Here is a 26,437-nt window from a genome sequence, read left to right as displayed (position 1 = left end):
GAGACCGACGCTGTACGAGGCATAATTACGGGCTGAACACGGCCTTACCGCTACTGAATCTATTCGTGTGAACTTCACATTAACAATTTGCTGACGGCAACCGGACCAACCGACTGGTGCCGTGATCTTGAAAACTAAAAACCACCCGATAAGGACCGGGTTGGAATTATCACCGGTTCCCCGACCACGCGCCTTGATCATTAAGATCAGCCCTGAAGAGTCACAGCCACATGCTGTGATGAACACGTGTAGGCTTGAGTGACAGGTACAGTGATTCCCAAGAGGTGAACACTGCTGATAAATAAAACTTTTGGAAATTTACATCTGGTTTGATCTATCCCGAATGAATGAATACATTAACATGGAAATATCATACAGATACATATAGTGTGCTCTGGATCCCTGCCCAATCATAATAAGAGGGAGGTTTCGGTACCCCCCTTTTTTTTACAGAGGTTAAGGTTTTCCTCTGACCAAGAAGCACCTACCTTGACACCACAACAAACTAATACCCTACCGTGAGAAGTTGAGCGCCAAAATTTCTGAATACCTTAAAACCTAATTGTAGACTATTCAAAAATACTGAAGAATTAATGGAGCTTCCAAGCTGGTGACCATTACTTAATTGACCTTGAAAATAAAAGACGCGTTTTTAGTATTCTGGTGACTCATGACCATAAAAAACAAAGGTTATAAATTCAATATTGTGTCAAATACTTAAAAAATGGAACTGGGTGTGCTGAATCAGATGTTGTCCTAGGTCATGTGTGACACCTTCCACCACTATTGATTATGGGACTTGTAGTTTTGTTTTACTCATTAAAAGGATAGTCTCTAAAGTCCCAGTGTTCTAAGCGATGTTAGTTAAAATCAGAGGCCTGACGGAGGATGAAGCATGACATGTTTCTGCTTAGCAGAAATCTTTCCCTATAAAACAAAGATAATAGCTTACAATAAAAAACTAACCAAAAAGCAACAGAACTAGAAAATGCATTTCCAAATGCTGCAAAAGAGAAACAGTTAATACAAATGAACAATATTAAACTTTGTTGGTACCTTAGTAATGTGCTCACTTCTGGGCTTCACTCCATCTGCAGCAATAACGCTCTGAAAAGAGAAATTACTGCTGTGAGTCTCAGAGTCTTCAGTATTACTGGTCTCAGTCATGACGACTGTGGTGTTGGAAGATAACTTTCTCTTATTTGACTTTATAGTTCCCACAGTCACGCCATCGCTTTTAGCAGACACGCTACTGTCAGCAGCATCATAACTTCAGGCAGATCAGCAAAGAAGATATCACCACTCACATTGGGTGAACAGACTCGCCTCTGCTACATACATCCACTCTGTTCTCAAATTTGCTTGGGGCTGCCAAAATGCAAAGAGCTGCAATATATTCCTCACACTTTCCTGACTACCTTGTATGACATTCAAGCATGATTCTTGGTTCATCTGCAAGCTGAATATTTTTAGAGGTTCTATTGCCACACAATACTAGTCCCATATTCCAGTTTGTCCACATGGTGCTTCAACCCTGGAAGGTTATCAACTGCAGATAATTGCAGATAGTTTCTGTAAGAAACTGAATTATTATTTGCGGTAGATGAGGAACAATCACAACCGTTGTCAGAGTGAACTTTCAAAGCCCTTCAATTAACCTAGGATCAACCCCCTGGTACCTAAGCACCGAACAGGTAGGCTTAACTTAAGGAAATATGCAAAATATTTATGCAGAAACCAAAAAAGTAAAAGTCAAAATGCTAAACAATAAAAAACCCAAACCGAAATTGAAAAATTAAAGTAAAATGTATTGAACAAAATGACACTAAAACGACAAAATCCAATAAGGGAAATGAGATATGAACTGTAACGCTGTAAGAATCACAAGGTGCCAATGGATGAGGGGCCCGGGCTTGGATTAGTCTCTCTGGGGCTGACTGCCAAGTCAGAGAAAAACGGAGGCCATGGCCTGCAAGCACATAGTGCAGGAATTAGCCGCAGTGGTCCAAGAAGACCTTTAGTGCTCCAGGCTCAGATAGGGCTGCTGGCCTACAGGGAGATTCACGGCAGGTTCGGGCGCAAAGTGCTTAGAGTATTGAGAACAAGCAGCAGATGCCCAGCAGGGCAATAGCAGACGGTCGAAGGCAGCAAGGCCCGGATGAGACTGAAAGGTAGTGACACCTCTGGCCCTCACTATCATGCAACAGCGTAGTGGAGCTCAGCGGGAGGACAACCTGGTGACAGCCACCCACTGGGGCTGGGACCCCCACGACAAGGCAGGCCGGTCTGGTGATGTGGTAAGGGATATAGCAGCCATGTCCTCAGCGATAAGCAAGGATCAGAAACTAAAAAAAATGCTGACCAAGCTCCCGATGACCGGCAGCGGAGAAGGGAGGCTCTCCCCAACGACACAAATCAGCCAAGATGCAGACACCTCTGAAGCCCCAGTTACCCACGCCTTTTAGAGTCGCTATTCGGTGCATTACGAAGCGACTTGCAGACGCTGAAAAGGGAAATAGCGGGTGAGATAAAGGAGATAACCGATGGAGGCCACACATTCCCAAACTGCATCAACGTCCCGCCTTATGATAAGGCGGGACGTCGATGCCGTTGGGGACCGTGTGGCCTCCATCGAGGATCAGGAGCAAGCCCAGGAAGAGGAAGTGGAGCATCTACAGCAAGAGATACTCCGGCTCAGGGCTCAACATAGCGATCTCCAAGCACACACAGAAGACCTGGAGAATCGGTCTTGGCGAAACAACATCCGCGTTAAGGGAGTTCCACCTAAAGAAGAAGGGCCAGACATCACACAATACCTGCAGGGTCTCTTAAGGAGCATACTGGGCGCCCCCACCGGATATTTTAGCTTACATTCCAGACTTTCAACTAAAAAAGTGTATACTACGTGCTGCCAGGGACAAGCAACCACTAAGATATCAGGACCACTCTATAGGTTTGTACCAGGACCTGGCTCTAATACCCCTTCAAAAGTGTTGGGTGTTCTGAGTGGCAACCACGTGTCTTCAAAATTAAGGAATACCGTATTCTTTGGGTCACCCTTTCCGGCTGATTTTCATATGGCAGGGCAAACTCCTCCAGCTCAGATCCATGCAGGACACTTGCCAGGTGCTGGGCATCTAGAATCCAATCCAGGAGGAGACAGAGGGCCCACAGACCAAAACTCCTCGAGAAAGATGGCATAAAGTCTACGGGAGGCGTAGCACAGAGCGAGCAACGAGACCGGACCCCAAGACCATGGCACAAGAAAGACTGGCAGTGCTGGAGACATTGTCGAAGGAGACATTCCCCCATGATGACACTATGAACAACTGAGAGACAGATAAGTGACATTGGCAAGGCTGGGTGGGCAGCGAAGAAGTCTGCGGGGAGCGTAGAGACACAGGGAGTGCAGAGACACGGGGAACTGGCCACACACGTTCCCAACTATTCCGACTTCCAAGGACGCGCACGCACGAATGGCGGGCCCTGGACAATTTAAGGTTAATGGGTTTCTAAGTTGGGGTTAGGGAGGGGAGGGAGGAGAACTGTTATGCAGGTTAAAGGCGTTGAAGAGAGAATCAAAGGGCAATGGAGGCTGGGCAGACGTTGGGAGCTCAGGGGGAATAGGGATCACAGGGACCCAAATACAGGCCAAAGCTGGTGCACTCACTATGACACGCTATTTCCCAGCCCACACTGAAAATTCTCTCTCTCAATGAGAGAGGTCTCAACAATCCCAATAAAAGGAGGTCCATCCTTTCCTACCTGGATAACATGGAGGCAGACGTGAACCTCCTCCAGGAGACACAGCTCATCTCCAAAGATTGGCATAGAATGAGGTCACGGCTCTTTCCCCAGCAGTTCTTTTCATCTACCCTGGATAAGAAGGCGGGTGGCTATTTTAGTAGCCAAATATTTTAAGGGGACAGTGGGGGAAAAGGTGGCCGAAATCAAAGAGGTTGATGGGAGCAGGGCCGTTGATAGTGTAGGTGTTGGTATGAGTATTTTAGATGCCGAAATTGTGTCGCAAACCGCCAGAGTTACTGCTCCCGCAATCACACTTCACCCGATAGACGATCAATCCAGGGCTGCCTCAATTTCCTATAGATAGAAATGGGTCCTCCCCTCTCCCCACCCCCCTATACCAATAACCATTTCAAATACCAACCCCGCCAGGGATGGTGCCATAGGTTAAACAGGCCCAGGGGCTCGAATCAGAACAGGTTGTCTAGTACCTCGTGCATTAATGTTCCTGCCGCCCCAAGTATGAATGGCTAATCAGGATGTCCTGAGTCTGACGCCCGCTGCTTGCCCTTATGTGTTGGTACTGGCAGGAGTACCTACTTTAAAGAGGGATCAGCATGAGCCATGGGACCAGCTCCACAATAAATGTACGGACTGGCTATCAAGGCATAGAAGCTTCCATGTATCCGAAATAAAGGTTATTATTATGGCACGCAGGGTTGGGCGAGTCAGTGCATCTACAAAAAATATCGAAGGGGACAGTATTCTAATTAACTTTCGCAGACCTTCTTTGGTGAGACACCTATTAAGGGCTTGCTAATTCATTACACCTAATAGCACTAACACATGCGCACTACCCCTTGTTTATTTCTACAAACCAAGTCATGCTCCTTTCACCAACAATTCCTCTTGATTATTACCTCTAATAGGTTCGAGGCCTTGACAGGATTAGATACCCAAGACTGACTATCGACTTTTGGGGAAAATACTGATCCTGCTATTAGGTTACCTCATGCCCTGCCAGTAACTGAGTGTACTATTCCCACAACCCACTTATCCCCCTATGCAAACGAAGGCCTCAGCAAGTTCAGACCTCCGTATCTTAAGCTGGAATGTTGCAAGGTTGTACTCTAAACTTCACCAGCCAGATTGGGTACAACTTATTAAAGACCAAGATATCCTTTTATTTTAGGAAACATGGGCCACACAAGAATTGCATATTGAGGGGTTTGAATGCCATAATATCCTAGCAACAACCCCCAAGCAGGGTCGACCATTTGGGGGTTTATCAATCTGGTTCAATATTAAGCCTGGGGGATGCATAAAAACTGTACATACAGATAACAATAGTTTTCTAGGCATATTATTTAATAGGGGAATTTCCTTTTGGATAATTAATTTTTTTAACAATGATTTTCATTCTGTTCCAAATATGCATTTTATAAATTTGTTTAATTTTATTGCATATATTGGAAACTCCAAAGACTCTTTCAAGTCAGTAGGAATCTGTCTGGGAGCGATTTTAATGCTAAGCTAACTTACTCATGGTCAAGCGAATATTCACACAGCAGCAGACAAACTTGCAATAGGGGTAGAGAGCTAATGGACCATTTGAACACCCTTAACTTAATTAATGTTATGGAAATTGATGCAACTACAAAAGATAATGCCCCCCCTGAACCGACATTCAGAAGGAGGGTCTGTTCATCTGAATTTGATAATGTTTTTATCCCCCCCGCCTTAGAAGCAAGCTTGCTTAAAGCCGAAATTATGGCCACAATCTTTGGGGACCATAACGCAATACAAGTAACGTTACGGACGTCTCCAGTTCCAACGCCTCAGACAGAATGTGGTGCTGGAGATCTATCACCGTCCACAGATAACCGCAGACTGGGCTGGCGAGGCATTAATAACGCAGACCGATTCAGTTCTATGGTTAGGAGAAACATGAATCTTATTAACATCTGTTTAGAGGCCCTGTTTCACACCCAGTGGCTATCAGCGCCTTTACCGAACTCAGTGGAGCCATTAATCCTTGCTGTCTAAACCCATTTGTACAGTACTGCGCAAACCTAGATGGTTCAATCAGGAGTGCTCAATTGTCACAGGAAGCTCCGCAAGGCTCTATCTCAAATCCCTAGGTGTAAAGATTTCGTCAAGTCCTTAAGGTTGACATATAAGCAGGCTATTGCTAATAGGAAGGAACAGTTATTAGGTGAGAACTGGAATGCGCTCATTAATGTTGTCAGCTTAAATAATGGGAATATATTTTGGACTACCATTAAAGAGTTAAGATCAATGGGACAACCGTTCACTCCCATCAGATGCAACATAATGAGCGCTACCTGGGAAAGTCACTTTTTCACTATTTACGAAGAGCCTGCTTTTTAACCCGACCCTTTTATTAACAGGGTGCCACCTGGAGTCTCATTATCAATAAACGAGGTTGAGGAGGCTATATGTCAGAGTGTGGGCAAAATAACTCCAGGCCGTGATGTGTTACCCATTGATCGTATTAAATATAAACCAGATTTTTGAGCCCCACTGTTGTTAAACATTTTTAATATTCTAACCAAAGCCCCACTGCCTAAGACATGGTGCACTAGCACGATCGTTCCCATTTTTAAAAAGGGCGATTGCACACAACCTTGTTGCTGTAGACCGATCTCCCTCATAGATAACACTTTTAAAATTTTAGGCAGAGTTTTATAAACAAAAACTTTAACCTGGACAGAGGACAATCAGATTTTAGAACACTGCCAACTAGGATTCAGGGGTAAAGTTGGCACAAACGAGCAAATTCTTAATCTTTTTTTAAAAAAAACGTTATTTTTGATTTTTCAACTCAGAAAAAACAATACCCCCCCCCCCCCCGAACTTGGCATCAATCATCAAGCATGTGTATACAGTACGATAACCTCATTACGGCACTATGTGGTACAGTGAGTACAGTTTAGGCTGTGTTCATGAGCGACGTAATGACCACATCAATAGGATGAAATACTGCTGAGGAACAGGCAGTGCATCTATTTCAGAGCGGGTCCAACCACCCCCCCCCCACCCCCCTCCCTCTCAGACCCCAATTCCCCCGAAGAGAAAAGTTCAGCACTCGTGCCATCTGAATCGCTGTGAGACAACTCCGTGGCACACATGACTCGCCATGCAAGGAGATCATCCTGCAACCTCTCATCCCTGCGGGTACTCTGCATCCGCGTCTCCTCAGCCAGTGACCACTCTCTTACATCTTTACGCCACGCTGACAACTCAGGAGCCCTCCGCCCCATCCAGGTGATCACCACCCTACGCCTCGCCAGCACCAACATTAATTGCAAAAGTTTGTAGGAAAGGTTTCTCTTCCTAGGCTTAGGGACCAGGGCTAATAGGCAGTGAAGCGGGGTCAGATCAATCCGGAGGCCGGTCACGGCATGTATACGATCCACCACCCCCCTCCAGAAGCTACCGACCAAGGGGCAGTCCCAGGCCAGGTGCAGGAACCCCGCCCCCTCCATCCCACATCTGGGGCAGTTGTCCTCCCTGTCTCCCGAAATACGCTTCAAGGAAAGTGCGGCCAAGTAGGTACGATGCATAAAGTTGAAATGTGTCAATTTGAATCTCGCATTGCAGGACACTCTATGGGTAAGGCTCCCTATGCGCTTACGCTGTCCCGGGGTCAGGGTGAGCCCCAGGTCTGTCTCCCAGGCCCCCCAGGAAGGTGAAATTGGCGGGGTCGAGTCCTGTCTCATGGCCGAATACAGCAGAGATATCAGTTTACGCCCTCTACCACACGAGAGGAGGATGTTCAGGGTGTGGGACAACGGGGGCGCCTCAGGGAACTGGGGCCACGTCGCCCTTGCTACCTCCTGAAGGCCCTGATAGTGCAAATATTGCTCCTCCCCCAGGCCAAAGGCTTCCATGGCTTGCTCAAAGGACACGAATGACTCATTGGGATAAAGGTCCGCCAAAGTCTCACAGCCTCCCACTTTCCAATCCCTAAAGGACATGTGTTTCGCCATATCAACTACAGGGGCCAGGATCCACACCGGCAACTCCCTATGAAAGGGGGCTCGCCGCAGTATTTTGTCCACAAACCGCTGCCAGACCGCAGCCGTGTGGCGCACCACGTAGGGCAAGGCCTCATCTGCTCCCCGTCCTCGCATCAATGCCACCTGCAATACTCGCTCGTCAGCCCTGCCGGCCAGTAGGTTCATCTCCCAGCTGTCTCCATCCGCGAACCACCATGCAGCCGGCAACAGTTGTGCCGCATAGTAGTACAAGTCAAATCTAGGCGCCTCTAACCCCCCTCCTCCCATGTTCGGACCACGGTATGGAGGGCAACTCGGCTACGCCGGCCCGGCCAGAGTAATGACGTAAGCAACGTGTTAAGTGTGCGGAAAACGCGCAAGGGGATTGGGCACAGGGAATTCTGCACGACATAGAGCGTCCTAGGGAGCATCACCATCTTTGCAACGGCCAGTCGCCCCATAAGGGATAGTGGCAAGGAGTTGCAGAAAGCGACCGATTGTTGTAAGGACTTGAGGACCCGGTCAATATTACGGGCCAACCCCTGCACATCCGTGGGTGTTACCTGTATCCCGAGATACCGGAAGGCCTCCTGCTAACATCGTAGCCCAAGATTCGGCAGGGCCGTCAGCGGTCCCACGCCGTAGCCTGGCAGGGGGAAAATCAGGGACTTCCCACAGTTAATTCTCAGACCCGAAGCCGCACCAAAGCGGTCCAAGTACTGAAGGAGGACGGGCACCGACTCCCGCGGGGTCCTTAAATAGAAGAGGGCGTCATCCGCATATAAGGAGATCACATTGCACATGTCGCCCACTGTGATGCCCCATTGCGTCGTGTCTGTTCGGACCTGGACCGCCAAAGGCTCGATCGCCAGGGCGAAAAGGAGCAGCGAGAGGGGTCTCCCCTGCCGCGTGCCTCGACCCAAGAGCCATTCTTCCGATCGTGCTGCGCCGAGCCGCACTCTGGCCCGGGGGGCTTTGTACAATATGCGGATCCAACGACAGAAGCCGGGGCCCATCCCCACCATCCGGAGGACCTCTAAGAGGTACCCCCAGTCCATGGTGTCGAATGCTTTAGCTAGATCAATTGACACCCGGGCCATCTGGTCCTCTCTGTTTCGCACCTAATGAATGATGTGGTTCAATCGTCTGAAATTCATGGCGGTGTTGCGGCCAGGGATAAACCCACATTGGTTGGGGTGTACCAGGTGTGCCATGTGCGGCGCCAGCCGGGCAGCCAAGAGTTTAGTTAAATCTTTCACATCTGTATTTATCATGGTGAAGGGTCGGTATGCCGGGGGGTCGCCACTATCCCCGCCCGGCTTCAGGATCATACAGATTTCGCCCTGGTTCATACTGGGCGGAAGAGCCTCCCGTTGCTTGATAGAATTCGGAGGGGTAGCCATCTCCTCCCGGGGATTTAGCCCTCGGCAGGCCAGCTATCGCCACCTTCACTTCACGAAGTCAAAACTGCATCCAGTTCCTCTGCGGCTTCCTGCGGAAGTGCCTGTAGGGTAAGTCCCCGGAGATAAGGGAGGAAGGAGGCCCCAGTAACCTCGGAATCCACGGCATACACCGTCTGCAAATGGGACCGGAGGACCCGAAGGATGCCCGCCTCCGAGTGTACCATTCCTCCTGCGAGGCCTCTCAGGGCCACAATCCTCTCTGGGGCGAACTCACGCCGAAGTATCTAAGCCAATAGCCGGCCCGATTTGTCCCCTTCCCGATTGAGGTGCTGCTGATACTGGCCCAGAGTGTATTTGTCTAGACGGTTCACTATGTCATGTACACACGCGCGAGCCGTCCGTTCTGACTCCTGACCCAGGTCGTCGGGATCTGGCAAAGTTTGCAGATGCAGAAGTGCATCCTCCGCGTCAAGCAATTCCCGAAGTAGCTGTTTCCGGACTCCATAGGTGAGGGCCATACATTTACCCCGTACGACCGCCTCCAGGGCATCCCATTTGGTAGAATAAGTAATGTCCCCTCCCTCCCAGTTCAAATCACGGTAATTCGTGAGGGCAGTCTCCACATGAACCTTCCCCATCTGGTCCTGCAAGAGGTCTATCGGCATCCTCCAGGTGCGAGGGCGGGAGTGCTGGTTCTCCCACTGGGCAACGCATGTTACTGGAGGGTGATCGCATAAAAAACGGGCCTGATGCGTGACCGTTAGGGAGAGAGAAGCATCCACATTGGCCGCCAGTACCCTGTCTAGTCTGCTGTGTGTTATGAGTGGGGGAAAAACACGTAAATAGTTTTTGAGTCGGGTTACCCAGGCGCCACACATCACTGAATCCTAAGTTCTGCATCACCTCTCTAAGTCGCGCTGTCATGCGTGGTTTCGTCCCTGTGCGGGGAGGGGACCTATCCAATACGGGGTCCAACACACAATCAAAGTCCCCGAACCATAGCAGTGGGCCCTCCAGATCCGATACAAGGACCTCTTGTAGGTGCAAAAAGAAGTCAAGGTCGTCTACATTGGGTGCGTATGAGTTTAAAAGGGAGAGTTCCCTCCCGTCCAGCTTCATCCGCAGGAGCAGGTACCTGCCATTGATATCCGCCTCCACATATTGAACAGCGACGGGACCCCAGGGGCCAGCAAAATTAGGACTCCCCTAGCATATGTTGAGAATGAGGAGTGAAACACCTGGCCCCTCCACTTCTTTGCCAACTTTGGGCACCCTCCTCATCTAGATGGGTCTCCTGTAGGCACGCAATAGAGATCCCGTGTCTCAGGAGGAAGGATAGAACCCTATGCCGCTTGGTACATGTGCCCAGCCCCCTCATGTTCCAGCTGAAGAACTTGTGTGCCATGAGTGGTGAAAGCGTCCACCTGGGCGAACAGCTCTACGTCCTGTGACCCACCATTTCCGTGCCCGAACTGTAATACACCTGATGCCTGCAACATTCCCCCCCAACTTTACGTCCCTCAACCCCAACCACCCCCCACCCACGAGCAATATTACTGCAACAATTAAACACGCTAATATGCCCTTCCCCTGCCTGTGCCAGGACGTACGCAGCATTCCCAAGTACCCAAACGGGAAAAACCTCCCAAACTCCCCCCCAACCCGACTCCCCCCTAGGCCGCCCTCCAGGACCCAAAAACAACCTCCATCTCATTGTTAGCAATAAAGGAGACCCTCATTAGCACATCCCCCAGTTCCCCAGCCACGCCCCGTACTCCTGAATCCCAGCATTAGGCAGCGCCCCCCCCCCACCCATCACAGCCCTCTTACTGTCCAACCAGTGTCTAGCAATTTGTCCAGAGTTCAGGAAACTATCGGATGTATGGCCCCTCCTCACGATAGTCCATTCGGCTCCCGCCCCTGCGCTCCAGCCGTCTCCGGGACCGTTGCACTGGTCGGGGAAACCTCCTCCGCAGAGGGCAGTAATGTGTCAGGTACCAGGATCTCCCCAGGAGAAGTAGGTTGAGACGCTGCCGGTAAATCCATGTGTAGGGAGCCATCTTCTCCCACCGTAACACTGTTGCTCTCCACACTCTCATCCTCACGGGATCCTCAACGCCGTCCGGCTGCGCCGCCTCCGTGGTCCAGGCCCCCATGTGCTCCGGGCCCCAGCACGTTCTTTAGGAGGGAGATCATCTCCCCGAATCTCGAGCCACTCCCACACATCCGCAGGAGCTTCGAAGAATTGAGCCTTTCCCTGAGAGAGAACCTTGAGCTTCGCCGGATAGAGTAGCATATACTGCAGGTGCATCTCCCTGAGCTTTTGTTTAACATGCCAGAAAGGACTTGCACTGTTCCTGAACTAGCTGCGTATAGTCCGGGAAGATGGATACCTTCGCATTCTCAAAAGTAAGGTCCTTGGATTCCCTCGCCGCTCGTAGGATGCAGTCCCTGTCACGGTAGTTCAGAATTTTGGCGATGAGGGCCCGAGGAGGGACGCCGGGCTTCGGAGGTGGGACCAACGCTCTGTGTGCTCTCTCTATCACAAATACTCCGACAGGCCCTCAGAGCACAACACCATATGAATCCATTGCTCCAGGAAGCGCTCCGGGTGGCCCGCCTCCGCTCGTTACGGGATACCCAGCACACGGATGTTACTGCGGCGCGCTCTCCCTTCTGCGTCTTCCGCCCTCCACTCTAGGGCCCTCGTCATGGCCGAAATTGGGAGACCGTTTTCTTGAGGGACACCACCTCCCCTTGCAGTTGAGCAATATTCCCTTCCGCAGCCATGACTTTATCGGCCACCTTGCGCAGGTCAGTCCGTAGAAGGTTCACGTCGATGGAAACAGTCTCGATCTGACGTTCCAAGGCCGAGTGGGACCCCTGTATCGCCTTCAATAATTCCGCCCATGACGGCTCCTCGGGCGCTGGACCCCCTCCTCCTGACCTGACTGGCGAGTGAGTCTCTGAGAAGGGAGCCTCTGCGTAGTATACTGTGTAATGGTGTTGGGCTGCACCGCCCGGGGTGTTCTATCCTTGCGCATCATGAATTGCGACGGAGGGCCTCTCAAACGCCCCCCATCCTCTAGCTCGTCGGCACAGCAGCACACTCAGATGCCCTATACGGTCCGGGCACCAGGCCACCAGGCCCACTATATCCACTTCTGGGCCCCCCACTGACCAGGGACGTCACATGTGTAGCTCTGTCTTGCGTATCCCCAGAAAAATCGTCCTGTAGGAGCCGGCACGCTGGGCTACGGCCACCTATCCAAGCTGTCCCTCACTCATGCAGACTGGGCCAGGAGGGCATTGTGGGGGTGCGTCCCAGGATCCGATGTACCATAAGGAGAGGAGAGGCTAGGCCCAGACGCCGGTTCCAGTCCTGAGTGGCGCCATATGTGGGCAACACGGTATCCTCCCATCTCCATCAGCTGTAGGGCATTCCCCCCAAGGGTACCTCCTCTGGGCCACCGGGCATCTAGACGCTGCGTCTCAAAGCTTATGCCCCAGCGATAGCAGAAAGTTCCCATAGACGTGAGGTCCCCAGCACCAGAAGAGACTTGTTCCAGGGGCCCAGTATACCGCTCTCAGTCCGGTCTCCGATAACCCCGCCGGGCAGTCGGGACTCAGGCCTCCGTCGACCCACTGTCCACCTGTACTTCTCCCATGCAAGGGGGGGGGGGAAATCCCCGATGGCGGCAAGTGCCCTGGAGACCCTTCCTTCCGCAGGCTCAATGGGCAGGCCCAGTCCCCGGTCCCCAAGCTCGCGCGGCCCTGTCCCGAAGGGGACAGGCCGCACTCTCACCTCAGGGCCGGGGCACAATTCGGACCCAAGGGCCGGGTCTCAGATAGCAGTAGGCACCATGCAGGGTGACACCCCGGCCGCGGCAGACAACCCCGGAGGCGGCGGACTCCCTCGCACCAGGCACCCTGACAGGGCACAGTCCGTCACCGCTACCGGCACCGGCAGCTCGTCACCTTGCCTCCCGAACCGGCCGGTGCGGCAATTCAGGCTCCCGCTATTGCCTCCGCCGCCGCAGAGCCCCCCAATGGCAATGGGGCCCCCCGGCAAGTCTGCTTCTCCGCCGCGACTAGGCCCGATCCCCGGCCTCCATTAGCGGCGACCGTCGCCTCCACCGCGGGTCTGCAGCCGGCCAGTAAGTTCGGCCCACTAAGGTGCTCCGTTCCTCGATGGGCACAACGCCGCTCCGGGGCCTCGGTACCTGCGGGAGGGCCCGATGGCAATGGGTCCCCCCGTGTCCAGAACCACCAATGGTCGGGTCAGGCCGCAGTCCCCGGCCTCGATTTCAGGCAGGGCGGGCGGAGGACCTGTCGGGTCGAGCTCGCTGGTGATCTGGTCACCCACAGCTTTGAAAGCGGGACCGGAGGAGTACAGCACGGTCTGGGATCGAGGAAGCTCAATTTAGCATTCTGAGGTGGGCTGAAAGGATCGAAAATCAGTATTTAAGCGGCGGCCGGCAGGGAGCCAAAGGAGCTCACGTCCTGTCGGCCATACTGCTTGGCCATGCCCCCGCAAAGTCTTAATCTTAATTTGATCATAGGAAAGTACACTATTGCACAGCACTCGCCACTTTAATAGCTTTTATGGATCTGTCCTCAGCTTTCGATTTTGTTAATAGGTCCCGTCTATGGTCCATCCTTTTAGAATATGGACTAGATGAGGCCCTTGTTCATTTTTTGGCCTATCTCCATACGGACCTGAAAGCGCGGGTCAGGATTGGGGGTGGGGGAGAAGTTTCCAATTACATCAGTGTAGATAGAGGGGTCAGACAGGGGTGTGTTATGGCTCCTTTTCTATTTATCATATATAAAAACAATTTACATAAATCCCTGATCACACTAACTAATGATGTTCCCAGAATTCAAGGAAACCTCTCCCAGTGCTTTTAGACACAGATGATGAGGTTTTAATTGGTCGCACACCAAATGCACTACGGACTTTAGTTCGAGGTTTCACAGATTTTATGTCTGGCTTAGATTTATGCACACATTTTAAGAAATCTTTTAGAATGCCTTGTGGGGCAAGGAAATGTCGTTTAAACTGTATCTCTGTTGGCGACCAAAAATTAACTTGCACTGCTACTTTACCTTATCTGGGAATGGTCTTCGCTGCGAATGGCACTTGGTGTGAATACTTGGCATATTGTAAAAGTAAGTTCTCAAGGGCTTTTAACTCAATCCTCAGTCTCCTCCGCCCTAAAAGATCGGGAACAATTTCAGCCTTTTTAAAGATTTTTAAGATCCAGTGTGTACCAATACCTACCAATGAGGCAGAGATATGGAGTGTTGCCAAATGCTCTTGCGTCCAATCAGAGGAAAATAGATTTTGTAGAAAACTCTTGGGCGCTCCTATCTCCACCCCTCTGTACGTATGTCAAGGCGAACTGAAATTAGGATACATTGAAGACACATAAGGGCCTGCTCCGCACTATTTTAGCTGTCCATAATGAAGAATCCCGAGGCTTCTCTCAGAAGGGCCATAATAGGTATTAGTCTTCGCTGTGAGAAAGGGACGGATATTCCATGGCTTGATGGGGTAGTCAAGAGTCTAGAAAGCGTTAACCTTGGTAGACTGTTTGCCAATTCAAACACAGCTGTAACAATGGACAAAAATGTTTTAAAGACAGCACTGTACGCACTTTATAGCGCGGAAAGACTAGAAAGGGAATTGAATAAACAAACTGTTGCAAAATGTATATCAATTGCGTACCCTGAACATTGTCTACCAAGTTATATTGCACTACCCATGTCCCAATGGGAGAGAGGCCTCCTATTCCGTCTAAGAGCTGGGACAGTAAGATATTTGCTTTGTTTTCCCTATAGCTAGAACGCAAAACGTGACTTCCTGCCATTTCCATGTGATGGTCACAGCGGTCAAACACTTTTACACTTTTTATTCTTTAGTAGATACTATATGAAATATGCAATATGGTTTCTAATTCCGTATTTTATCAAAAATTGTCACCTATTAATTTAACAGACGCTCTTGACTACAAATTTAAATTGGACAATGTTGAATTGATCTTGCGCATTGGCACCTTTTTGAGAGTAGCTACGGGTGCACGGAACTCTATGTGCGATGTATGAAGTCATTCGTATTGTACTATTCACAATATGCACTTTACCTAGGTTTACTGTATTTTGCTACATTATGGATTGGAGATTGCTATCTATGTCATTCAAAACATCTTTATTCCATTCGTGGAATCATAAAAGAAAAAACAATACAATATTTATAGATACATTATTTCCGTCCAATGCCATAATCCTTGAGAAAGTAAATTGCAGATTTTTGGGAATCATTACATTTGTGCAAATACGCAATTCCAAGATAAGGTGCAGTTAGTAGAATCAGTGGAAATAACACGGCCATTAGGTTCTCGGTGCAATAGACAATTAAAATAGTAAAGTACAGTTCATATTTATAATAGTAGTATTCCCAAAGGTACTTGTGCCCCTTATATGTTTACCACAGTAAAAATTAAAAAAGGAAATAATAAGAACTACTACAAATAAAATACATTGTAAAATATGAAATACTATATACAATAAAACGTTTTGGCGATTCAGTCCTGCAATACTCAATTAATGTTCTTTTATCCTCTATTGCAGAATCCTAGTTAAAATGTCAAACCCTTCTTCATTCTTATGTAGTTGATAGCCAATAAAAATCTAGAAACTCCAAATACAGTAACCTGGGTGTTATCTGTTTTTAAAATGCGTAACATATCATTACATCTCCTGACACCCATGTTCCTGCCCAACGGTACAATCCATTTTTGTCTAGCTCTCAGGTAAGTGGGGCAGAAGAACACATGTGCTATATTTTCCTGCATACCCAGCTGGCACATTTTACACTCACGATCTTCCCCCCATTTCGGCAACTTTCCCATTTGGTAGTAAAGGACTTAACACAGAGGGTCCCGTACCTGAATTTCAAGTGCAATATTTTCACCAATTGGGGTTTGATATAGTCTAAAAATGCCTCAAAGCGGGGTGTTGGTTTAACCATCAGAAAATCATTTGTGAGTGAGCCAACTCCACAATTTTGTAAAACTTTGTGCACAGGGAAGTTCCAATAGACCCGTTTGAGTTCCCTTTTTGATTCTGCGGTCAGCCTTTCTGGGTGGTGCCAGAACTCACTAAGCCCCAAGGTCAAAAGCCATCTACGTATATTAGCCAGCCATGGGTAAGCAACATGGGTATCTAGTGCGATAAGTTCACTTAGTGCCTGCCTGTAGATATGGAGTTCATCAGTGGCCCATAACCTAAACCAATATGACAAAGTCATCCACACAGCCCTATGCTCGATGCGTTTTAACCCCAGATCGTACATGTGGGGGATCACCAGTGTATTTTGGGGGAGGGGGACCATCTCTCTTAAAACCCTGTTTTCTCCCACGGTTAAGGTGGAGATTTGCTCTCCGCTCCACAGCTCCGAGCCATAGAGAGCAGCGGTTTGGGCCCTAGATTCATATACCTCTAATGCTGGGGTGATGGACTTGGTACCAGTTGCATGGAGCTTTTTCAAGATGGGCACTGAATTTTGCATTAAGATGGTCCCAGATTTTCTCACATGCGGGCACCATGAGAACTTAGAATCTAGGGTCACCCCTAAGTAAACAAAAGTGTGAACCCTCTCTATCGCTACGCCATTCAGCATCATCTTTTTCTTAAAACTTTTGTGCAGCATGATGGACGTGTATTTTTTTTTTTTTTTTTTTAAATTTTTAGAACCTTTATTGTAATAAAGCACACAGCTATTCAGCCTAACATCCCGGGGGCAAGGCAGCAAGATCTCAGAATGGTCATAGTGCCAAGCGATTCATATCAGGACAATGCAGGTTGTTGTTTATTTTATTTACAAACAGAAACGTGAACAGAAGCGCCCGAGGGCGCAGAAAAGGCAATGGAAGGAGAAAGGACTATGAGTCAGTAGGAGGCGTCAGAGGCTAGAGAAGATTCAGAAAAGAACTTAAGTAGGATGTAGAAAAAGGGGGGGGGGAGAAGGAAGAACAGGAGAATCAGAACGTGAGTAGCATAGCTGTTGTCAACGTCTACGGTGATAGGCGTTCATCGCGAGGCATCGGTTCAGGTGGCAGACACAAATCACCTCTGTAAGCATTCCAAGCCCCCCACACCTTATTCCATGTCTGAGGCCGCCCCCCGGCAGTATATACAGTCTTTTCACGCAACATGCACCAATCCATGTTGGCCTTCCATTGTACCACCAGGGGGGCCACGCTGGATCCCCATTTCTGCGCTATGTCCCGTTTAGCGACCATGTTGCCCAGTGTAGCCCACCGGGTCTGCGCCGTGTTATAATCATTCGGCTCCCAGATATTGAGGAGGCACCTACGCGCCTCCGCAGCCAACTCCACTCCAGTCACCTCCCTCATCACTCGATGTACCCTCTCCCAGTAAGGGGCAATAACGGGACACTCCCATAATATATGCAGATAAGTAGCAAGGGCTCCGCAGCCACGGCGACAAAGGCCATCTGGCGAGAAGCCCATACGCACAAGCCGGGGGCCGGTGAAGTACACCCGGTGAAGGATTTTGAACTGGACCAGCCGCAGACACGAGGAGATGGCGACCTCCTTAGGGGAGGACTCAGCACTCTGCCAGTCCTCGTCGTCCAGTTCCAGCCCATCGGCCACCCATTGCTCCCGCAAACGCTGGAGGAGGTCGACATGAACATTAATCAGCTTCTTGTAGGACAGAGAGATGGCGCTATCCGGCATATGCCCGTCCAGCACTCTGTCCTCCAAGGGAGAGCTCTCGGGGATGTCACCCTCCTCCGGTCCGGCGGCGGCTATTGCGTGCTTAAGTTGGGCATAACGGAAGAACTCTGTTCCACTCAGTTGGTATTCCGCCTGTAGCTGCGGGAAAGTCTTAACTTCCCCCCTGGCCAGCATGTCTTCAACCCTCGAAATCCCTATGAGGTCCCACTTGTCGAATCCCTTGGTATGCCAGAGCTTGCCTAAAATGTCGGAATCGAATAGAGGGGTGAATTCCGTCAGTCTGCCCTGCCAACCCTGTATCTTATTAACCGTTCGCCACGTGTGGACCGCCGCCTTGGTCGGACCCGTGAGGCTCCGATCAAAGGATCTAGAATAGAGGGCGCGGTAGTAATTGCCCCCTTGCAAGAGCCATCGATCCATGGCATAGCCCGGGCTGTCCACAGGACCGTAAAAACTATGGTTGATAGCGGTAAGTTGAGAGGCCCAGTAGTACCTCCGCACGTCTGGTAACGCAATGCCCCCGTCGTACCATGGCATGGTAAGCTTCTGGACAGCGACACGAGGCCGACCATCCCAAAGCAGGGCACGCTGCAGGCTCTCAACCTCCCTGAAGTAGCGGGCCGGAACAAGGTCCTGAGTATTCTGCAAGGCATACAGGAACCTGGGCATCATTTTAAATAATGCCGCCCGGCCCAGGAGAGAGAGAGGGAGCTTACGCCAACTCTCCACATCCTTCCGCAACCGGTGGAGCGGGGGGAGTAAGTTGTGGTCATACCTCGCCTTAGGGCTGTTCGAGATGTAAATCCCCAAGTACTTGAAGCCTTGCCCGGCCAGTTGTATGTTGCAACCTCTGGGGAGGCGCGGCGTGTCACCCTTGAGGACGTAAAGGGAGGATTTGGCCCAGTTAATAATCAGACCGGAGTAGCGCCCAAACAACCTGAGCACGTCACATGCCACAATAAGCGACTTGCCAGGGGAGGTGAGGTAGAGCAGGATGTCGTCTGCGTACAGGGAGACCCTGTCCTCAAAGCCCGGGGACCAGGAGATCCCATGCAAGTCAGGGTGCGAGCGTAGCATAGCCGCGAGAGGTTCCAGAGCCAGCGCAAACAGGAGCGGAGACAAGGGGCAGCCCTGTCTGGTGCCGCGTTGGAGCGCAAAGGGAGCAGACATGCGGCCGTTAACCGTGACAGCAGCCAGAGGGCTAGCATAAAGAAGTTGCACCCAGCCCAGGAAGCCCGGTCCAAACCCAAGTCTTGTCAGCACCGCCCATAAATAGTTCCATTCCAGGGAATCAAAGGCCATCGTGGCATCGAGGGAGGCCAGTACCGCTGGTTCCGTAAGGGCGTGAGCTCTGGCCATAACCCCGTGCAGGCGTCTCAGGTTGAGGGCAGTATTGCGGCGGGGAATAAAACCAGACTGGTCCGGATGCACCAAGTCGCTTATAACCCCGACCAACCGATTGGCCAGCAGTTTGGCCAGAATCTTGGGCTCAACGTTGAGGAGAGAAATGGGGCGATAGGACCTACAAACATCCCGCGGCTTGCCTTCTTTATGGATAACTACTATGGTGGCCAGTCGCTGGTCCAAGGGAAGGACACCCTCTTCACGGGCACGGAGGAACATACCTCTCAAATAAGGGGAGATCACATCCGGCCGGATCTTGTACAGTTCAACCGGTATGCCATTGGGTCCGGTTGCCTTGCCTGCACGCAGGGCGCGGATCGCCAGAGCAATCTCGTCCGCAGTGATGTCCCGGTCCATGTCGGCACTGTCTTCCTCCGAGAGACAAGGAAGGTCTATCGCCGAGAGGAATTCAGATGAGTCAGCCTCGGAACGGTCCGAGCCGGAAGTATAAACACCCCGAAAATAGTCCGCAAAAGACTCGGCAATGGCACTCGGATCAGTGACCACCACTCCGTCCTCGCCCAGGATCTCCGGGACCACCCGGCTTGCCATCTCCCGCCTGTCCAACCAGGCCAGCAGTTTACCAGCCTTATCCCCGACATCATAGATGCGGCCCTGCTGCTCCTTCGCCAAGACCAGGGCTGCATTCGTGGCGAGATCGTGATACTCCGATTGTTTCAGGGAGAGTTCGTGCAGGAGAGAAGGGTCGGGCTCAGGCCCCAAACGGGACTCGAGATCCAAGACCTCCTCCTCCACATGCAGAAGATCAGCATCACGAGCTCGTTTAGCCGCTGCGATGAGAGCCAGGGCTTCGCCCCGCAACACCGTCTTGAATGCCTCCCACAGAGTGACCGCAGAGCTCACGGATCCCGCATTTTCAGTAAAATATAGGCCGATGGCCTTAGCCAGGAGTGCTCGCGTGTTATGGTTGCGGAAATACCAGGGATTCACCGCAGCCGGGCGGCTGGACAGAATGACACCGAAGTCAAAGGAGATCCACAACGGCGAATGGTCGGAGACGCCCCTCGCCAGAAAACGTGCCTCAGAGATGGCAGGCGACTGCGCCGCCAGGGTGAGGACATAATCTAAGCGGGACAGGCTCCCATGGGCACCGGAGAGGAACGAAAACTGGCGGAGCGCGGGATGCAATAACCGCCAACAATCCACCAGACCCATAGAGTCAAGGAAGGTCGGCAGCCACGTTTGGGAACCCAGGAGGTCTCTCGGTGGCTGGCGATCAAGATTGCCAGAGCAGACTGAGTTGAAATCACCCCCTAGGATCAGTAAGCCCGAAGGCAGGGACAAGATGGCGCTACCAAGGTCCTGGAAGGTGCTAGATTGGAGGCCAGGGGGAACATAAACCGAAAGCAAGGCCAAGGAACGCCCCTCCCATCTTCCCGCCACAGCTGCGTAGCGTCCTCTATCATCAAGTAGCGTGACGTCTATTTCAAGAGGAAGGGACGCACGCACAAGGATGCCCGCCCCCCGGGAGCCCAAGGAGAACCCAGAGTGGGCAACCATTTTGTAACCCTTACGATTCAGGGCCCTACAGGAGTTCCCCACTAAGTGCGTTTCTTGCAATAGTACAACATCAGGCATGTTTCTCTTTATCAGCTGGATCACCACCCCTCTCTTAACTCGGTCACCTAATCCATTGACATTCCAGCTAAGCGCTTTCAATTTCCTACCCCCCATCCCCGAACAACCCGCCCCGCCCGACTCCATCCAACTCAAACGTCAATTGCACATTAAAACACACAGTCCATTGCCTCAAGGAAGAAAAAGAGATAGAACAAACAAACAATAAAACTTGCATAGTTGCACCCCCCACCCTGCACCCCTGCATGTGACTAAAAAGCCCCCCCAACCAGCAGTGTGCCTGTCGCCCCATAACACTCTACAAAAAGACACCCAGAGGAGTGAGGAATCTCCGCGAACACCTCCCGCCACCCTCCATGTACTGTCAGGAAAGATAGTACGGCATCTCAAAGCTACATTCGATAGACCACTGAGGCAAGCAAGATAATCAAGGAATCACCCACTATAGAACCAAGTCTCATAGGTCCGAGCCGCCAGCAGCGCCACCCTCACGGTCCTCCTGTGCTTCTCGGCGCGGCGATAGAGTGTCCAGCCAGTCACTAACGTTCTCAGCGAAGTCGAAGAAAAGGGCACGACCTTCGTGCTCGATCCGGAGCTTAGCAGGGAACATCATGGAGTACTTGAAGCCTAGGTCCCGTAGTCTTCGCTTCACCCCTGCATAGCTTTGGCGCTGTCGCTGAACCCTCCTGGTGAAATCTGGGTAGAAATGGACATCGGCATTTTGGAATTTAAGCGGTCCATGTCGTCTGGAGGCCTGCAGGACAGCATCCCTGTCACGGAAATTGAGCAGCCGGGCCACGATGGGTCTGGGTGCCACGCCCGACTTCGGCGGGCCACCCGGTACTCGGTGGGCACGCTCCACCGAGAAAAAGTTGCTGAGGCCAGGCGGGGCCAGATGAGTCCTGATCAGGTCTTCAACGAGGAGGTCCGTCGCCGCCTCCTCCGAACCCTCCGGTACACCGACAATGCGGACGTTCTGCCGCCTGGCCCGGCTTTCAAAGTCATCCAGTCGCCTCGCGAATTGCTCCGCTGTCCTCTGCAGGTTCCGGACTTCAGTTTGCAAGTCCGAGACGTCTCCCGTCAGACTGGTCGTCTTGATGTCCAAATTCTTGACCCGATCATTAGTTTTGCCCAAGTCGGCTCTAATGAGGGACAGATCAACGGCCATGCCATCCACCTTGTGTGTAAGGACTTCATGCTGTTGCTGCATGTCCGCCCGGAAGTTTGTAATGGCTCCCAGAATGTCGCTCAAAGTGGGCTCAGAGCCGTCCGGCGAGCCCGAGTGCGGGATGCCCTTGGCAGAGGGTCCAGTAACAGGCGGCGTCTTCGGTTGAGTATAGCGCTCAATCCTATTCTGCTGCTGTTGCGATTTACCGCGTACTCCTCTGTTAGACGGCTTGTCGGGGTCCCCTTTGCCCGCCATGTTAGGTCCAAGAGAACAAAGGGCTATGCCAGGCAAGTCCAAGCCCAGAGAGTCGGAGATTTGTCCGGGAGGACAATAGAATACCGTCCCAGGTTCGCTCCGCTGTCCGGATAGCACCGCTGTCAAGTACACTTCGCCGCTGGTGAAGGCAGGCAGGCACTCCGCAGATCGGCAGTGCGTAGCGGCGGAGTCCGCAGAGACAATGGCACCGAGCTGGCACGGAGTCCCACTCGACGTAGCTCAGCGTAGGAGACACCGATTCGAGATCTGAAAACGGTTCTCGCCTCAGTGGGCCCTCAACAACGAGTATCCACCCTCGTGGATCAGGATTGCGGGCAGGATAGTTGCGGAGGATCGGAAGGTCCGCGGAGCTCCGAGCTTATGCGGCCATCTTGGTTGCCCACGAAGCTCCCCCTCCGTGTATTTTGTTTTTGATGGGTTTATTTCCAATCCTTTTCGTTTACAGTACACCACCAACTTATTCAGAAGATGTTGCAGACCCATTGGGGTCTGTGAGAGGAGGATGGTATCATCCGCAAATGTCAGAGCACATACATGAGAGCCACCTAACTTTGGGGAATCGTGGTTTGTGTCCAATAGGAAATCCACCATATCATTAACATAGAGGAGAAACAGGGTAGGTGCCAGGACACAGCCCTGGCAGACCCTCTCCTCACCGGTATCTCCTCTGTCAACTCCCCGCCCATACCCCAGCGCACTTTTGCAAAATTATCTTCATGTAATTTCATGAGTTGCACCAGTATGTTTTTTGGAACCCCTTGATTTAGCAGATTTATCCACAGCAGATCTCTTGGAATTGAATCGAAAGAGGCCTTTAGGTCAATAAAGGCCACATACAAATTGCCGGATCTTAGTTTAGTATACTTCCAGGCAATGGTTAGCAGCCTGAACACCTGATCTATGGTGCTGATTCTTTTTCTAAACCCTGCCTGGCATGGGGATAATATGTCGTTGTCAACTAGCCAGTTGTTGAGCCTGTCCAGTACCTGCTTTGAATAGACCTTTTGGGCAATGTCTATGAAGCTAATAGGTCTATAATTAGCAGGATCATCCCTACTGCCCTTTTTGTATATAGGGACGATCTCCGCGCCCTTCCATGATATAGGGATAGGCTGCCCTTTGCTAATTGCATTGCACAGTAAGTTGATATACGGTGCCCATACCTCTGGGTCATGTCTAAAGAGGTCTCCCGGGATGTTATCTGGGCCTGGCGCTTTAGACGGCTTAATGGCGGCTATAGCCTGCTTAGTATCTAAGATACTAAAATATAGTGGTTCAAACTCCTTGGACATTGTCAGCTCTTTAATTATGCATAAGTTCTCGCTTGAAGGGGAACCCGGACATGCATATAAATGTGCAAAGTGTCTGAACCATGTTTTAGGATCTAGATGGTAGTCCTGGGCTGGCTTGCTCGACTTATTGCCGTTTGCAACAATCGGCCAAAAAAGTGATTGATCTCCTGCCCTTGCTGCGGCTAGCAAGTCTTCCCAACCAGAGTCCTCCCAATCTCTACGTTCTTGTTTTAGAATCTGATTGTATATTTTCTTTTCTTGCCTAATTTTAATCTGTTCTTTCAACTCCAAGGCCTTGATTAGGTTCTTCTTTGCTTCTCTGCATAATTCATTAAACCAGGGATTGATCGGTATCAGCTTATCCTTTGAAGAGGTTTTACCCATCACTGCTCTAGTAAGATGAGGTTACATTTTTTCCACTAATGTTACGTGGGTTTGGGTAATTGGGATTGGATTTATATTCTCGTTAAAAAGAAAAGAAGATAGAAGGTCACTAAAAATATTATAAATGGAAGTATAGGGTTCAAGTTTCCCTAAAATGATTGGCCATCTAACTGTCCTTCTATTGTTGCACAGCATAGGCTGTGATACCTGCAAGCCTGATCTAGGATGATGCTGGAAATATTTTGCTGCTAGTTCTAGGCATAGGGGGAGGTGGTCACTTCCCAGTAGCGGCTGGTGACATTTGAAAGTGGTGAGGCGCAAACGGATGTGCATACTGCACCGTAGCGAGCGAGCACAGCCAGCGAGCCCGAACCCCATAAGGGGGGTTTGGGACGGTTACCCCCCTCCCCAAGAAAATTTTGAAAAAAGAGAAGAAAAATCGTGCATTTTCAAGCTAATTTGAGAAAGCAGGAAGGTTAATAAAGCAATTGTGAAAGTGCAGTTATTACATTAATAGATGGCATAACATAGGTAGCTTCTTATTCAGTGTAACCACAGAGCTTCATACATTCCGTCCTATTATGCTCAGGTGCTGAATTCAGACTATAAAAAATATAGCATCAGTTTGCTTACCTTTAACACTGGTGTTTGCTGGGTGGTAGCCGGGGTGAAAGAGCAGAAAAGGAGGTTGGGATCCTCTTGTTGTTTGCTGAGAAATTGCCCCAAAATGCGGTAATGTTTCAGGTTGTCTGGCTTTACCAGGTGCTGAAAATGAAAAGATAACAATTTATTTTTGAAACACTAGGGTAATCAAACAAAGACTGTGGGGAAAGAAACATAACGCTCCAATTTTATCCTTGCAGTTTGCATGCAGCTCTTAGATGACCGTTATTAGCTCGCAGTTGTATGTTAGGATTTTATCTTACAAACTGCAAGTAATAAAAGGATCTCTCTGACAAAAGCAGTGACTCACAGACCTATTTACATCATATGCACATGTTGTGATCTGCATCAGGTACATAGTAGTGTTGTATAGTGGATTGGTGCACTGCCATTACAGACAACACATTATCAATTGAAATGACCATTACATTTGCACCAACATACAGTTTTACTGCGCACAAACGATAATGTGTGGAAATGTCATCACCTACTGTAATGATGTGTTTTGATCATATTCAAATATTTGTTTTCATCCCAGTTCAGAATTACAAAGAAAATGTACTTCATTTGTTCTTTCCTAATTCCGATATAACATCAGCACAGATAATGTTTGTTGGGTGCAAGAAAAAATAACATCCTACACCCTCTAGTCTCATATGGGCACTGTGCAGGATTGTCACACAAAAACATTTCTATCACTTTGAAGTCAGAGAAAGAAATTAAACAACAAGCTCCCTTGGAAGACAGAGAGTGACATTTGAGCTCTGTCTTCAATGCACAGCAAAATGTGACAAGATAAGATTTAAAGGCCTATTTACAGAGAGGCAGGGCTCGGAAGGATCCAGTAAACAAGGGATGCCCACGAGAGAGATGTACTCAAGCTGGACAGCCCAAAGCAACTAAAACCAGAAAATAAAAAGCAGGCAACTGTGAGTTACAAACTACAAAGACAATGGTAAGCAATAGGTGAAATGTATTCCCAGAGAAGCTTACAGAATTTCCCCACGATGTCATGAGCAAACCAAATAGCTGCACCGTCTAGTAGGCTTCAACCTAAAAATGAGACTCTGTGGAATAAAATGTTTGCCTGGGATCACACAGTTTGGATAAGCAGGGAAGCCGGTATTGCACGTTATCTGATTTTATGTTTTGAGATTTGGCCACCAGATGTGTGCGTCTCTCTATCTCTCTCTCTGTCTCTCTCCCTCTCTCTCTCCCTCTCTCTCGCCCTCTCCCTCACCCTCTCCCTCGCTGTATTTCTCCAAATTGCAGTTTTATATAGTGCGAACTCGACCTAAAGGTATCAGAGCGCTGTACATGAGCTGGGAGAGAGCACATATCCTATACTTCGTAACGTGCCCCTTTATATTTGTGGCAGGATGTCGAAGTGTTCTACAAGTCTGTCATGCTTGGTGGTAATGATTCACAAATTCAGCGCTCACCTTTGGCCAGTTAGCATCCTTCGTGAAAACACATTTGATGCCACTCCGCTTTATGCAGAAAAACTCCACTTCCCTGCTTTCGATGGCTCAGATGTCTCTCGCAATAACAAGTAGTATTTTCATTGAAGCCTCGCAGAAACTGCGGCTATAGCGATGGCAACGTGTATGACACTGACAGGACACTGTTTAATGGCCCGGAAAAGTTTTTTTTCATTCCAGCCTCGCAATAACAAGTTATTCTAAAGAATACCATCTGTAATAAGTCTGTAGCCTCG

At 50.0% G+C, this 26,437-nt stretch overlaps 1 long non-coding RNA gene across 1 annotated transcript in view; it reads right to left on the bottom strand.

Moving 5' to 3' along the window:
• Positions 1–1,054: 1,054 nt before the first annotated feature.
• LOC147660712 (uncharacterized) overlaps positions 1,055–26,437 on the bottom strand; it is a 33,156-nt gene continuing 7,773 nt past the window's right edge. Inside the window, exons 2-3 of the long non-coding RNA XR_015306201.1 lie at positions 24,691–24,822; positions 1,055–1,107 (exon numbers count right to left, since the gene is read on the bottom strand). This is a non-coding gene — a long non-coding RNA (uncharacterized LOC147660712). The remainder of the gene's footprint in view (positions 1,108–24,690; positions 24,823–26,437) is intronic.

This window comes from Lissotriton vulgaris, unplaced genomic scaffold (assembly GCF_964263255.1).
Source record: "Lissotriton vulgaris unplaced genomic scaffold, aLisVul1.2 SCAFFOLD_2167, whole genome shotgun sequence".
Classification (NCBI taxonomy): Eukaryota; Metazoa; Chordata; class Amphibia; order Caudata; family Salamandridae; genus Lissotriton; species Lissotriton vulgaris.
This window is presented reverse-complemented; position numbering and strand designations above follow the sequence as displayed.